The sequence below is a fragment of the Pseudorca crassidens genome, chromosome 8, assembly GCF_039906515.1.
Source record: "Pseudorca crassidens isolate mPseCra1 chromosome 8, mPseCra1.hap1, whole genome shotgun sequence".
Lineage (NCBI taxonomy): Eukaryota > Metazoa > Chordata > Mammalia > Artiodactyla > Delphinidae > Pseudorca > Pseudorca crassidens.
In genome coordinates, this window is record NC_090303.1 from 77,624,513 (window position 1) to 77,639,745 (window position 15,233).

The 15,233-nt window shown below is 38.2% G+C and overlaps 1 protein-coding gene across 1 annotated transcript in view; it reads left to right on the plus strand.

The window, feature by feature from the left end:
• The window catches only part of KCND2 (potassium voltage-gated channel subfamily D member 2), a 467,201-nt gene that overhangs the window by 313,717 nt on the left and 138,251 nt on the right, over positions 1-15,233 (plus strand). The window lies entirely within an intron of this gene.

Sequence of the window (15,233 nt, forward strand, 5' to 3'; positions counted from 1 at the left end):
TATTATTTTGCTAGTGCTGCCCTAATAAAGTACCACAGACTGAGTGACTTAAATACCAGAAATTTATTTTCTCACAGTTCTGGAGGCTAGAAATCTAAGACCAAGGTGTCGGCAGTGTTGATGTCTTCTGAAGTCTCTGTCCTTCGTTTGTAGATGACAGTCTTCTCCGTGCTTTCCCATGGTCTTCCCTCTGTACTTTGCTGTGTCCACATTTCCTCTTCTTATAAGGACATCAGTCATATTGGATTAGGGACCACCAAAATGATTTCATTTTAACTTAATTGCCTCTTTAGGGATCCTATCTCCAGATAGTCACATTCTGAGATTAGGACTTCAACATATGAATTTCGGGGGGAACAAATTCAGCCACGGGGTGTGTGTGTGTGTGTGTGTGTGTGTGTATGGTGAAAGAAACACAAGTAAAAAAAATTAAGACAGGGAAGTATAGGAAGACATTAAGCTTTGAAGGAAAAAAATATCAAACAAAAATGTAATCAACTATCCTGACTAATGTCTAAAGAATTCAGCTGGGAAGGCGTCAACCACAGGACATCATGGAGGTCATCGGATTCAACAGTGTTGGGTCAGTGAGGAAAGGAAGTGGCTAATAGATCCAATGGAATTTCAGAGGGTGTTAATCATATCAATTTTTATTCCCTTGAGAAATTCTCATGAAACTGAGGTAAATATCTGGAATGCACAGTTGACAGAGACATATGGAGCACACGCTTTACTCATATAAATATGCTTTCTAGCCTCTTCAGGGGCATACGTTACATTTTGAATTACCTCATAGCACATATGCTGCCCTTGTGTATCAACAGCTTAGCCTTCCATGCAGATCCATTTCCCAAAACTTCCCCTAGACCTGGGTCGCTTATTGATTGTGTTCAGTCGTGGCTTTTACTGATCGTTGTTAGTTTCACTTTCAGGTGGCTCTTACAGCGCATTTTAAAGTCTCCTTGCTGATATCCCTGCTGTTATTTCTTAGGTGACTCATGTTGTAATTTGGCAAACTGACTCTCTTAACAGAAAGAAGAAATACATTGACTCGGCTAAGATGGATTTTACGTTCAATGTCATTCTAAACTATCAGTGAAAAAAATTGAACATGTTAGTATTTGAAACAAGTACATTGGGAGCAATCTAAAGGCGCCCCTTTTAGGAATTAGCTTCCTGCAGAACATTCTCCTGCCAGAAGGACTCACCCCAACTCCCCCAAACTCTCACAGAAACACAATGGGACTCTCAACAATCCTTACTGGTCATCCGCAAGACGTGAACCATGTACAATCGCTGTACAAGGCATTCTGCAAGTGCAGGCACACTGGGTGAAAGATGAAATATTCACTAAAACAAAATAAAAGCTGAAAATGTGCAGTTGTATTGGGCTTATTAAAAAATACCATATTAGGGGCTTCCCTGGTGGCACAGTGGTTGAGAGTCTGCCTGCCAATGCAGGGGACATGGGTTCGAGCCCTGGTCTGGGAAGATCCCACATGCCGCGGAGCACCTGGGTCCGTGAGCCACAACTGCTGAGCCTGCACATCTGGAGCCTGTGCTCCGCAACAAGAGAGGCCGCGATAGAGAGGCCCGCGCACCGTGATAAAGAGTGGCCCCCACTCGCCGCAACTAGAGAAAGCCCTCACACAGAAACGAAGACCCAACACAGCCAAAAATAAATAAATAAATCAAATTTTTTTTTAAATCACCTATAATTTAAAAAAATATACCATATTAGTTCTCATGATCAGCATTGAAATGAAAAAAAAAAATTCAGTGGCAGAAAAAGAAGGGACCCACAGGTAGCTAGGATTTCTTTGGTATATTTGTGTGAGTTAGAGCTGACTTTTTCCACCTGGCTGAGCACACCCTTTTCAGGATGGCAGCATAGGAGAGCACTTGGGCTGGGCAGGGCTTTTTTCAAACTCAGAGTTCCTGATACATACATAGTGTGCCTCTCTTTCTTGGGAATGACCAAGTAGAATAGTGACATTACTAATGCTTGCTTTTTTGTGCACATGGTGCTGAGAAATATTAGAGTTATATAAATTCACCTCAGTGAAAACATGTCAAGCCCTTAGATGACTCACAAGGAAACATGGAGGGAAGAACATAGGCAGAGAAAGGGGGAAAGACAGGGGAAAGTAAGGAATATTACCAAGGTTGGCGAAGGTTTAATGTCGTCCAATTTGAATTTCTTAAAATATATGGGAAAGGAGAGGTTTGTGAATGTGCTCACTACATAGGCACGACTTGGGCAGACAGAATAAATAGAGGAAAGAATGCAGAGAGCATACTGCGCCAGGACTCTGTGGAGGAAGCCAGGGTCCGAAATTCAGGTAGACTGGAAGAGGGTTAGTTTGTAGCGTATAGTTAAAAAGGTAAGAGATCACACACCAGACAAGAAGGAGAGAAAGGACAGTAGGAAACAAGTAGAAGGCAGGCGCCACTTATAAAAGCAGGTAAAGAATGAACTCCAGGAGGCAGGGCAGGGAATCAAGAAGCTGGGCCAGGGGACTAAAGACAAAACGTAGTCAGTGATACAGATCAATGCTTAGCTGTTGGAACCAGGGACCTCCACCAAAAGTGAGATTTGATAGCAATGGTAATGAATCTTAATCCCTTAAATGTTCACCGCTAGTAAATCAGATGATCCTTCCTGATGTCTCTGAGCCATCACTGCCTAGTCGTTGAGTCCACATTAATGAGAAAATTCCCAGGTTTCACTGGGTTGAAATGGCAGATTTTCAAGACTGATCCTTTAACAGTCATGTGGCTCAGTCCAGCTCAGTCTATAAATTCTGAGCTCACTTGTGTAATCCTTTCTCAAGAAAAATACAACAGGCTACACTCTCTGATGTCTATATGAGCTTTTTTCCGCAATATATTATGTGATCAGATTCTAAATATCTTAGACAGCATACAATATAAACATACAGTGATTATAAACACACACAAACGTGTGTGTGTACATAAAAGACAGGTAATTGCAAAATAATGGCATTATACCTTCTTATGAAAATCGCGCCTGTATATTCCAACGTTAAACTAGTGTTGCTGCTCTTATTTATTTTTCTTGCTGAAGGCTTTTCCATTCTCATTTTCTCTATTTAAATACTGAAATGCTCACCGTTGTATTTTTTTGTCTTTGCTCTTGTCAATGGACAAAAGCGATATTTGGTTACACTTAACATTCACCAAAATCTTTATTCATAATTAAACTTGTAAGATATGGTGTTGTTATCAAAATCATTATAAATTGAACCTGTATCAGAAATTGTCAGGTACAGATAAAGAATGTTCTGCCACTTTTAAGCAATTGAGTCTCCCTTTTCTCTACTGTATAAGTCTGTACAATTGTGCATTTTGTAGACTGTCAAAGAGCTGAAAATATATTATTCGTGATTTCAGTATTTTATTGTTGAGATTTTCACTGCTTCCTCAATGGTTTCCTGACTTTCAGAGGATTTTTTCTTTTTCTTCTTTTCATTTCCTACCGGGGTAGCATTTTAAGTAGATGTTATAGATCTCTGCCAAAGGCACATTCATAGCCCTGTTTGAATGGTTTCATTTAGGCTGAGACTACCCTTACTTTTCAAGTCTCTTCAACATCTTTTATCATGATGAAATAACACTTTGTTTTCATTAAAGAATCAAGTCCAACTACCTAAAAAGCCCCCAAAATAAATATAGATGACTTCTTTGATTTTGGAATAGATCCAATATTATACCATATTATTAAATTACCTTCAGATTTCTACTTGAAATCCAAACATGGCTTTTTAGCTAGTCTTTTTTTTTTTCTTAAGGATAGAAGGGGACAATCTCTGAATATATACATTTTTAATATATTCACTATTTTAGCTCTATAAATCAAACACATTTGATGCCCAAATGCTGTAAACATTTTCCGTAAAGGCAAACAGAATTCTGGTATCTTGTTTTGCAATTTTAGTCAAACATTTTCTAAATGTTTCTAAACATTTCTAAATTTCTAAAGCATTTCTAAAGCTTCCAAGACCTCTAATTCAGCCCACAATTGTTTCTCTAAAATGCACCAAATCTAGCGGAGACATGTGTTGAGTCACAGATTCAAAGGGGAACGTGGGAAATAGAAATCTTTCCCAAATTCCATTTCTAACCTAGACAAGTAGATACTAGGAATACTATTTTTTTAAAGGTGTCATAATTTTTCAAAATTTTAGCCTCAAGGCAGCTATATACTATTCTTCTTGATCTGTTTTACAATCAGTAAGAATGGTTTATTCATGTGGTCATAAGTGACAGGGGAATGCATATCATAATGATTTACAGGATTTTTTTTTCCAGGTGAATAGAGCTCCTAACAGATATATCTATCTTTGGGGAAGGAAAAAAAAATCAAGTGAATCACAGATGAGATAACCTTTCTCTTCAACGTTTCTTTTGTAACATCAGTCACTCTGTTCTCTCCATATAATGATGAAGAACAACCACTTTCAGGTTTATAAATCTTCTATCTTCACAATGTCCCAGTCTCATGAAGTGTTACACTGCTTTTATAATAATGCATGAAGTCCATATTACAGTTCCTACTGTGTGCTGTTGCATTTCTTTTCATAACTTTAATTTTTTAGTGCTTCAAATAACATAAAAAATAATGTGGCAGTATTCACAAATGCTAATCTACAGACAGCTCCTATAGATTTTGCAGTAGACTCAAAGATCCCCTAAAGTCTGAGACCTGTGTTTAGAAGCCAAGGGTGTTTTACAAGTACTTTAAAAATATCTTTGTATTCATGTTCACTCCTGAATAGTAAAATATCAGAGAAAGGATACCCGCTTCACCCAGTAAATAAGAAAACTATCTCTTTTTATTTTAACACATGTGCTCCTCTCCTTAGCTGAATGTTTATACTGTTATAATTTGTAGGACATAATTCTATGGTTCTTAATGTAATTAAAAACTCACATGAAATTTTTTTAACATCTTTTTTGGAGTGTAGTTGCTTTGCAATGGTGTGTTAGTTTCTGCTGTATAACAAAGTGAATTAGCTATATGTATACATATATCCCCATATCCCCTCCCTCTTGCATCTCCCTCCCACCCTTACTATCCTACCCCTCTAGGTGGTCACAAAGCACTGAGCTGATCTCCCTGTGCTATGCGGCTGCTTCCCACTAGCTATTTTAACATTTGGTAGTGTATATATGTCCATGTCACTCCGTCACTTCGTCCCAGCTTACCCTTCCCCCTCCCCATGTCCTCAAGTCCATTCTCTATGCCTGCGTCTTTATTCCTGTCCTGCCCCTAGGTTCATCAGAACCTTTTTTTTTTTTTTTTTTAGATTCCATACATATGTGTTAGCATACGGTATTTGTTTTCCTCTTTCTGACTTACTTCACTCTGTATGACAGTCTCTAGGTCCACCCACCTCACTACAAATAACTCAGTTTTGTTCCCTTTTATGGCTGAGTAATACTCCATTGTATATATGTGCTGCATCTTCTTTATCCATTCATCTGTTGATGGACAGTTAGGTTGCTTCCATGTCCTGGCTATTGTAAATAGTGCTGCAATGAACATTGTGGTACATGACTCTTTTTGAATTATGGTTTTCTCAGAGTATATGCCAGTAGTGGGATTGCTGGGTCATTTGGTAGTTCTATTTTTAGTTTTTTAAGGAACCTCCATACTGTTCTCCATAGTGGCTGTATCAGTTTACATTCCCACCAACAGTGCAAGAGGGTTCCCTTTTCTCCACACCCTCTCCAGCATTTACTGTTTGTAGATTTTTTGATGACAGCCATTCTGACCAGTATGAGGTGATACCTCATTGTAGTTTTGATTTGCATTTCTCTAATGATTAGTGATGTTGAGCATCCTTTCATGTGTTTGTTGGCACTCTGTATATCTTCTTTGGAGAAATGTTTGTTTAGGTCTTCTGCCCATTTTTGGATTGGGTTGTTTGTTGTTTTGATACTGAGCTGCATGAGCTGCTTGTATATTTTGGAGATTAATCCTTTGTCAGTTGCTTCATTTGCAAATATTTTCTCCCATTTGAGGGTTGTCTTTTCATCTTGTTTATGGTTTCATTTGCTGTGCAAAAGCTTTTAAGTTTCATTAGGTCCCATTTGTTTATTTTTGTTTTTATTTCCATTTCTCTAGGAGGTGGGTCAAAAAGGATCTTGCTGTGATTTATGTCATAGAGTGTTCTGCCTATGTTTTCCTCTAAGAGTTTTATGGTGTTTGGCCTTACATTTAGGTCTTTAATCCATTTTGAGGTTTTTTTTGTGTTTGGTGGTAGGAAGTGTTCTATTTTCATTCTTTTACGTGTAGCTGTCCAGTTTTCCCAGCACCATTTATTGAAGAGGCTGTCTTTTCTCCATTGTATATTCTTGCCTCCTTTATCAAAGATAAGGTGACCTTATGTGCATAAAACTCACATGAAATTTAATGAGACTTTTACTGAAGGAAAGTGAGGAGTTAGTGGCATTTCTGATTTTAAGTGCTTTTCTTATTATTTCATTATATTCTAAAAGATGTACAGAAGGTAATTTAGAGTCCCTATCTCACTGTAGCTTGCATTTGTAATCCTAAATTCCAGAATTAAAATGATGTAAATGATAGTGTGTCCTTTTGAAGGGCATGTATAGTAACCATTGATTTTTATCATAGCTAGAAATAATAGAGGGAGGTAACTATGTAAAAAATTATGTATATATAATATATAAATATATAAACTTTATATTACATATGTATGTATATGTATATATAATACACACACACACACACACACACACACACACACACACACACACAGGACTCCTTAACTCTATCAAATATGTCAAAAGTGAAGTGGTCCAGATGAAACCCAATAGGTAGGAGACTGAATTCTTCCATCAGGAGCAAAGGGCCTCAGGGGCTGGTTTAGTTCTAGGATATATCAGGATTTGTACCCAGGGCTCTTGAGGAAACAGTAATGAGCTTGTTTTTCCTGAATGGGTCCCTCAGACTAGAATCTAGATCCCTCAGAGTAGAATCTAGGATCAGAACCTCAGAGACCATTTAGTTTGGGCCCATCATCTTAAAATTGAATCTAATAGGAAACTACCTATAGAAAGCAAAGCAGAATACTACTCACCCCGCTATTTACCAGGAAGGAAGGAACTTGATTCTGCTTCACAGCTGCAGTCACTCCCCCCTCCTCTTGACATCTGTGGGCCTCGGAAACACAAGCTTGTGAAGAAAACTACATTCACTCACCACTTAAGATGAAAACTTTAAAAGGCATAGCAAAATAGACAGAAACAGGAAGAGAACTGAATTAATTTTATACCATCGTCTAATGTATAGTTTTAAATTACCCTTATCTAATTTCTTTAGGTTTGGGACCATTTATCTATCTGCCTATCTGGCAGTATTTTTTTTCAATAAAGTTTCACAGAGCAATGTTGTGGAGTTTCAGAGTATTATCTCTTGCACTAAGTTTGAAAAACCCAAATTAAAATGTCATAAAGCAAAACAAAGTGTGCGTTGTCACAAAGCAAAGCAACAACATTCATCAAAAACACCTTCTCGGGCTTCCCTGGTGGCTCAGTGGTTGAGAGTCTGCCTGCCGATTCAGGGGACACGGGTTCGTGTCCCGGTCCGGGAAGATCCCACATGCTGCGGAGCGGCTGGGCCCATGAGCCATGGCCGCTGAGCCTGCGCTTCCGGAGCCTGTGCTCCGCAACGGGAGAGGCCACAAGAGTGAGAGGCCCGCGTACCGCAAAAAAAAAAAAAACACCTTCTCATAAGCCAGCCCAGAAACATTCTTCGGAAGACACAGGCCAAAGCTGATAAATACTTAACCGTAAAATTAGGAGCTGGCTCACATGCCTAGGCAATGTTTATTTGCACAAAGCTAAATTCGGTCATGCAATAGCTTGAGAATCTTCTTTTTTTCTAAGATGAGAACTTAACATAAATAATGGATAATAGATTTTAAGTGCACGTTAGACTGTGGACTATGATATGATAAATTCATGGTGTGAAATAAACATCAGAGGTGAATGATGAATATGCATAACACAAGAATAAATAGAAATTTTGACTTTAAAACTTAATTGTTAACACTCTTACCAAAATATACATTTAATATATAACATAATATACATAGACATATTGAAGAATGTAGTAGACTATTGTGGCAGCTGAGACTGTAGATATTTTAAGCCATAAGACCAAGAACATTTGACAACCATTTGCTGCAAGTGAAAGCATTTGCAAGAGGACAGGCAGTGACTATTGAAGTGCTTTCTAGCTCCCTGAGCCTAAAATCCTCAAATGCTAGGACAAGGCAGCAGGCAGTAAAGTTTATGATTGTTACTCTTTTAACATCCAATTTAATACAAAAAGTTTGCTTTTTATGAGTTCAATTATTTATGAGTTCAGTTTATTTTAAAATAATTTATTCTCTGGGAAGAATAACTGCCATCATTTTTTCCCCAGTGGAGAACTGAAAACTTTACAAGTGAGTTCTGTTAATTCAGGTGTCTTTTCTGGAGTCAGAACTGGGGCAAGTTACTTGATCTCACTGTGCCCCAGTTTATTCCTATTTAGAATGGGGATTATGATAGTAGTAACTTCCTAGAGTTGAGTGGAAACTTGAGTGAGAACATCTAAGAGCTCAATATATGGTTTTATTATTATGATTACTATTATTATTATTGCCATTTTGTTTATTTCTAGTCAGAGAGAGGCCTCTGAAGTTTACCTGTTGGTTGTGTTCCTTAATTTTCCTAAAGGCTCTTAACTTCATCCTCTGCCAGTGGATTGTTTCTCCCTTTGATCAGTTACCAAAAAAATATGACTCTTGCCAGAGATTTCAGCCTTCAAAGCCTTGATTTTATTCCTTATCAAAAGCCTGATTGTGGCAAATATTAATGGGACATTAAAACTATCCATTCATTTATTGGAGGGATTCTGAATGTGAGGAACGTAGGGTGCTGCTAGATCCTTCATTTTACATAGAAGTTTTTTCATTACATATGTTGCAACTGTAATATTGTGTCTATATTTTTGGAGGGAGATGTTCCAATCACAACTTTCATCTAATTCTCAGGATAGGTGGCCCCAAATCCACCTGTAGTGGTTTTGTCTTTTGTAGAATTTTTATTTTATTTATTTATTTTTTTTGCGGTACGCGGGCCTCTCACTGTTGTGGCTTTTCCCGTTGCGGAGCACGGGCTCCGGACGCGCAGGCTCAGCGGCCATGGCTCACGGGCCTAGCCACTCCGCGGCACGTGGGATCTTCCCGGACTGAGGCACGAACCCGTGTCCCCTGCATTGGCAGGCGGACTCTCAACCACTGCGCCACCAGGGAAGCCCTTTTGTTTGTTTGTTTTTTGTAGAATTTTTTACCAAATTAAATTTTGGTGTTATATCACTGTCACCTATTTTTTAATGATACTTATTATGTAGATCATTGTTTAGGATGACCTTTATGATAACCTTCACAATAATCTTGTTATGAGGGCTTGATAAGAGAAATTTTACTTATGTCTCAGTGTCAGGAAAGGTTCTGAAAAGCTGTCTGTGTTTATATCATAAGAAAAGTAAATATTTTTTTTCTTGGACTGCTAGAAAATCTCCACAGCAATTTGTATACAGGCTTTCCATGTTAAATTAATTATGGATTGATTATTTTCCTAACATGATACTGCTTCATCTGGATTTCCCATGCACTTTCTTTGAAAAAGTCAAAAATGAGAAGCCATTTCCCCAGTATATACCATCACCAACCACGTTCAATGCCTTTCAGTAAAGTTATACCTCAGATTTCCACCCATATAGTTATGATTACAAATGAAACATTTCTTTTCAAATTTGTTGAATGCTCATGAGATATTTGGAGACTTTAGGTTCAAAACATGTAGCAATATTAAAGTGTACTCTTTTGTAGCTTACATTATTCTGAATTATTGACCAGTGAATATCAAAGTAGCAGAAGAATGGATTGGCCTATAGAGGGAGACAATGTGGTTCAGTGGGAAGGGCCACACTCATGGAGCTGGAAAACTGATTCTAATTCAGCCTCTGCAACTTCAGGCAGAAGTTTATCCTCTCCAGGAGTAGAAGACAACACCAGTACATCTATACACCTCATGAGATTGGGTTAGGATAAATAAAATAATACAGCAGAACGTGTTGTGAAAAATACTGTAAGCTTAATCAAGAATTGTAACCTCCACCCAACGGCCAGCCTTGTCACTCTTCTCTGTGATGCATGGGGATCTTCCACTTTTCATAACCAGATAATTCAAAGGGCAGAGGTTTTAGAACTGTAATACATAAGGGTATTCTCCCAAGGGACTCCAAATCTCAATGAACACCAGGATTATCTTATAAACGCTTTTAAAAATGGGTCTGGGGATCTCACCTCCAACCGAGCTAACATGAAACTCTAGAAGTAGATCTCATGATATCTGGATTTGGGACAAGTTGCCCACAGTAAAGGCATTTGGTAAAGGTGCAAAAAATAGTTGTTGAATTAATTCTTCGGCAGATAGTACAACCCAGTATACAGATTGGTTTTTGGAAATCACAGTTTACAGCACAACTCTTTTCTTCCTGTGGTGGAACAGATACTTCAAAGCCCCAAACATACAGGGAGAGTTAAAGAAGTCCTCAAACATTCAATAACAAACTGGAGGTTGGTATGTCGGAAGTCCACAGTGTACCTCTAGGGAGAGATGTTGCCTAAGACTCCTGCATACCAAGCAGCGTAATCTCACTTCAGTTCCCACTAAACTCATAATAGAAATCAGTACTTTAAAAATCCATTTTAAAGAAATTGTTCTCTCCTTGCTAACATCTCAAAGAATACATTGGGGCTTAGAGACTGCCAAGTCAAAACAATCTCAATGATATTTTTTAATCCCCTTTTTGAGAGGCCATAGAATAAAAACAGTTGAGCTTTAAAATGATCAAGTGAGTTTCTCTTAAAACCACGCTGTGAGTTCCTCAAAAGGTAGAGCTTTGTACCTATAGGACCCAGCAGATAGAAGGCACTCAAATAATATGATCTGGAAGAAAGGGAGGGAGGGAGGGAGGAAAGATGGAAGGGAGGAAGGGAGGGAGAAAAGAGGAAAGGGAAGGAGGCAAAGAGGAGGGAGAGAGAAAGGTAGAGAAACTAAGGGAAAGTGGGAGTAATCTCTGAGTGAATGAATGAATGAAGGTATGAATGACTTGTTAACATTGACCTTATGTTTGCCTTTTTGATAATCTTTATGAAACCAGAAGGTAAAGATGCTCACCCTCTTCATTATAATGATATTAAATGAATTTTTCCAGATAGTCTTTGATAAGTGCAACCTGTCTCTCTTTTATTTACTTAGATTCACTATGTCTCAACAGTATTAGGCAAAGTGTATCTAATTTTCCCTGAAGAACTCTTTTATAATTATGTTAACTTTGGGACTTTTTAATGAATTAAATATTAGCCAAATTATTGCCAAATTGTTATTCATATATGAAAAGTATGATACCGGCCAGTATATGCTTAGAAAGCAATAAAGCAAAGATACACTGGTTCCAAAAATATGAAGGATCAATATGCCTATTTGTAGTAGGAAGTTACATGTTAAAAGAGAAACTAACATTTTAGTTTAGTTTACAGACAACAAATACCGTATGCTAACACATATATGGAATCTAAAACAAACAAAAAAAAGGTTCTGAAGAAACTAGGGGCAGGACGGGAATAAAGACGCAGACCTACTAGAGAATGGACTTGAGGACACGGGGAGGGGGAAGGGTAAGCTGGAAAAAAGAGAGAGTAGTGCTGACATATATACACTACCAAATGTAAAATAGATAGCTAGTGGGAAGCGGCCGCATAGCACAGGGAGATCAGCTCGGTGCTTTGTAACCGCCTAGAGGGGTGGGATAGGGAGGGTGGGAGGGAGGGAGACGCAAGAGGGAAGAGATATGGGAACATATGTATATGTATAACTGATTCACTTTGTTATAAAGCAAAAACTAACACACCATTGTAAAGCAATTATACTCCAATAAAGATGTTAAAAAAAGAAAACTTCTCACCAGCAGTGAACCTTAGTATCCCTTGGAGCACATATCCCCTCCTCACTTAGCTAATTTACAGGTCCATCTGCTCATGTGCGAGGCCAATATAGAAATCCATTCAGTGATTTTTGCAATTTGCTCACCTTGAAGAGGTAGATAAAAAAAAATTTCCAATATAAAACTGTCCAGTGAAGAAAAGAGCATATAATTTAGGACACTCGACAGCAGACAGCATTAGTTATTGCTGTTCCCTATGCACTGAACAAAAGCTGTAGAGCTCCATTCCTACTGACAGAATTATGGCCTCCACTTCAAGTCTTTTGTGGTACAGATGTAAATAATAAAGTCATATAAACAGCAATAAGGGGAAATTTCAACATCCTCTACATTTATCAGATTTCCTCATTTTAGAGAATTCATGGGTGTTAAATGTATTATCATGGAAAAATATTGGACCTCAATGATCCTCTAAATGTGTCAAAATTCCTGGTGTTGGGATTCATCTCTCTGTTACCTCTTTTCTCCTACAAGTACACCACCAAGGTTTTGTGTACATTTTCCTTGTTTGTTTTCTTCTTCGTCATCCCACTTCAGATGCATGTGCTTCCTGCAGTCATCTATCATCTGGACCCCATGACCCAACCTCAGCATTAGGAAATTGTGAAAATGCTGAGCAGAGAGAGGGATTGATGCAGGTAACATAGGTGAGGGCACCCCTCTTAAGCTACAATATGGAGCTTGAATATTTTCCAGTCTTTGGAATATTTCATTAAAATTATAGAGTATGAGTTTCTAACCTAAAACACTAGTAGATATGTAAAGAGAATCCCCTTTAGAAATTTATCCTGCCTCAAAGAACAAACATCTCAAATCTTTTGAGGAATGAATGCCCCAAATTCAGAAAGACATCCACTGAGAATGTTACAAAGCTCATCATTTTCTTCTCCAGTTGTTTCTATGGAAACATTTTAGAGGAATTCTTGAAATAAAGTAGAGCAGATAGAAATAAATACTCAGATTCAGAAACAGTTTGCGAGAGTAAATATTACTCTTAGAAATCTATTGAAATGTTCCCTGTACCCCTGAGAGAGAGATAAGAATGAACTCAACACAAATTGTGTGAGAGATTCAATTATTAACCTACAAAGAAATAATAGAGCAAAACATTTCCTGGAAAAAAATGATGTAGTCTACATATGAGCTTGGTATAACAGAGAGAACACTACCTACAAATGGAACTAGAAGACCTGCGTTTTCCCACTCGTTGACTTGTGACCTATTTGAATTTACTTAAATTCTTTGAATCTCCATCTCTTCATTTACAAAATTAAAGCATAATAGAATCTGGATTACTATTTAATGGGTTCCTATTGAAGTTCAAATATAATAGCAAACATGGAAGCACCTTTTACAGCTCCCCAACCCAGAAGGAGACTATGATGGGTGTTCCTTCTAAGAACAGCTTCTCAAATATCCAAGGGGACTGACTGCTCATGTGTCAAAGCCCCAGGCCAGACCGTTTCCAAGAGTCAGGCTGTCTGCGTTTCTAAGGGTGAGTGTGGTCCTGAGTTCCATACCACGATCTGAGTGCACAGTTAGGGTTTGAGGCTGGTGCCCAGTCCTGTAGTTGATGTGTTTTATCTGTTTTGCAGGGTTGTGATGAGCAACACGATGCCATAGAAAGAACAAGTGGTCAGCAGTGAGACAGGCATAGGTTCAATCTTGGCTCCACACCTATTAAGCCTCCCTGGCTTTCACCTCCTGTGCTGACTTTTTAGGTAGAGCCAGACATCATATCCTGGCCTTCTCCAGACCCACAACAAATCCCGGTGTTGAAAGTTTCTCTGGTCCCTGTCGTGTAAAAACATACTTGCAAAATGTTCATCATAGGGAATTTTATCTCTACTGGCAGAGATGGAGTGGAAGATTCAGCTCTATGTAATAAGAAATGCAAAATAAATCGTACCTTTTGTCGTACACTGATTCTTACGATTTAAGAAAGTTTTTAAAATTTAGTGGGAAGCTGGTATAATATATGGGCGTTGTAATTAAATAAACCTGAATTCAGGACCCAGTCTTACCACTTCTTGCCTGTTTGTCCTGAATCTTATTAAACCCAGTTTCCATAGCTGTAAAAGGGAGTGATCCCTTGAGCCACACCTAATAGGATCATGTAATTAAATGCAATTTAAAATGGGCAGTGCAAGGCCTGACATTTAATGAATTCTAAAATGTAAAAGATTACTATTATTCTGTAAGTATTATGTGCTATTATTCTGATTACTGTTATTCTTATTAAGTGAAACTTGATAAGGATGCTTTACCTCTTTGTCTTTTTACCTTGGTATTTTTTTTGTTTTTTTTTTTGGTTGTTTTTTTTTTTGCGGTACGCGGGCCTCTCATTGTTGTGGCCTCTCCCGTTGCGGAGCACAGGCTCCGGACGCGCAGGCTCAGCGGCCATGGCTCACGGGCCTAGCCGTTCCGCGGCATGTGGGATCTTCCCGGACCGAGACACGAACCCTTGTTCCCGGCATCGGCAGGCGGACTCTCAACCGCTGCGCCACCAGGGAAGCCCTTTACCTTGGTATTTTTAAACTAAGGTGGTATCTCTTCTTTCAGAGGATCCAATTTAGATTCAAAGTTCTCTCTGGCAATTAAAGTAGAAACAGGTGCTCCTTGCATTTTCTTGTCTGGAATATGAAAAAGTTTGATTTGTTTTTATTTATATATTTATGCTTTAATCATTGTGGAAAACAGAGTGAATACTTTTTAGTACTGTGTCAAGTACAGAATGTAACAGGAAAAATATCTTTTTATGGTGCATCGTCTTTCATCTAACAATTATTAAAAAACATTCATAAAAGTGACCTCTTAATCATTCTAGCATACCTTGACATAGGTAGAATGTTACTACCTATTATTCATATAGGAAAGTTATTTTGCAGATGATTCCTACTCTATCCAGTTGAAATTTGCTCTTCTCCTGAACTGCAAGCAATTTTTGAAATGACATCAGTGCAGTTTTTTGTTCTACCTTTTTATTATTATAGTCATTTAATAATACTTCCTTGAGATCTTTTACAGTACCTATAGGTCTCATCAGTGGTTCTCAGCAGGGCAATTTTGTCCCCCACGTGACCTTTGTCAAGGGCTGAAACAGTTGCAGCACAGCCATTATCTA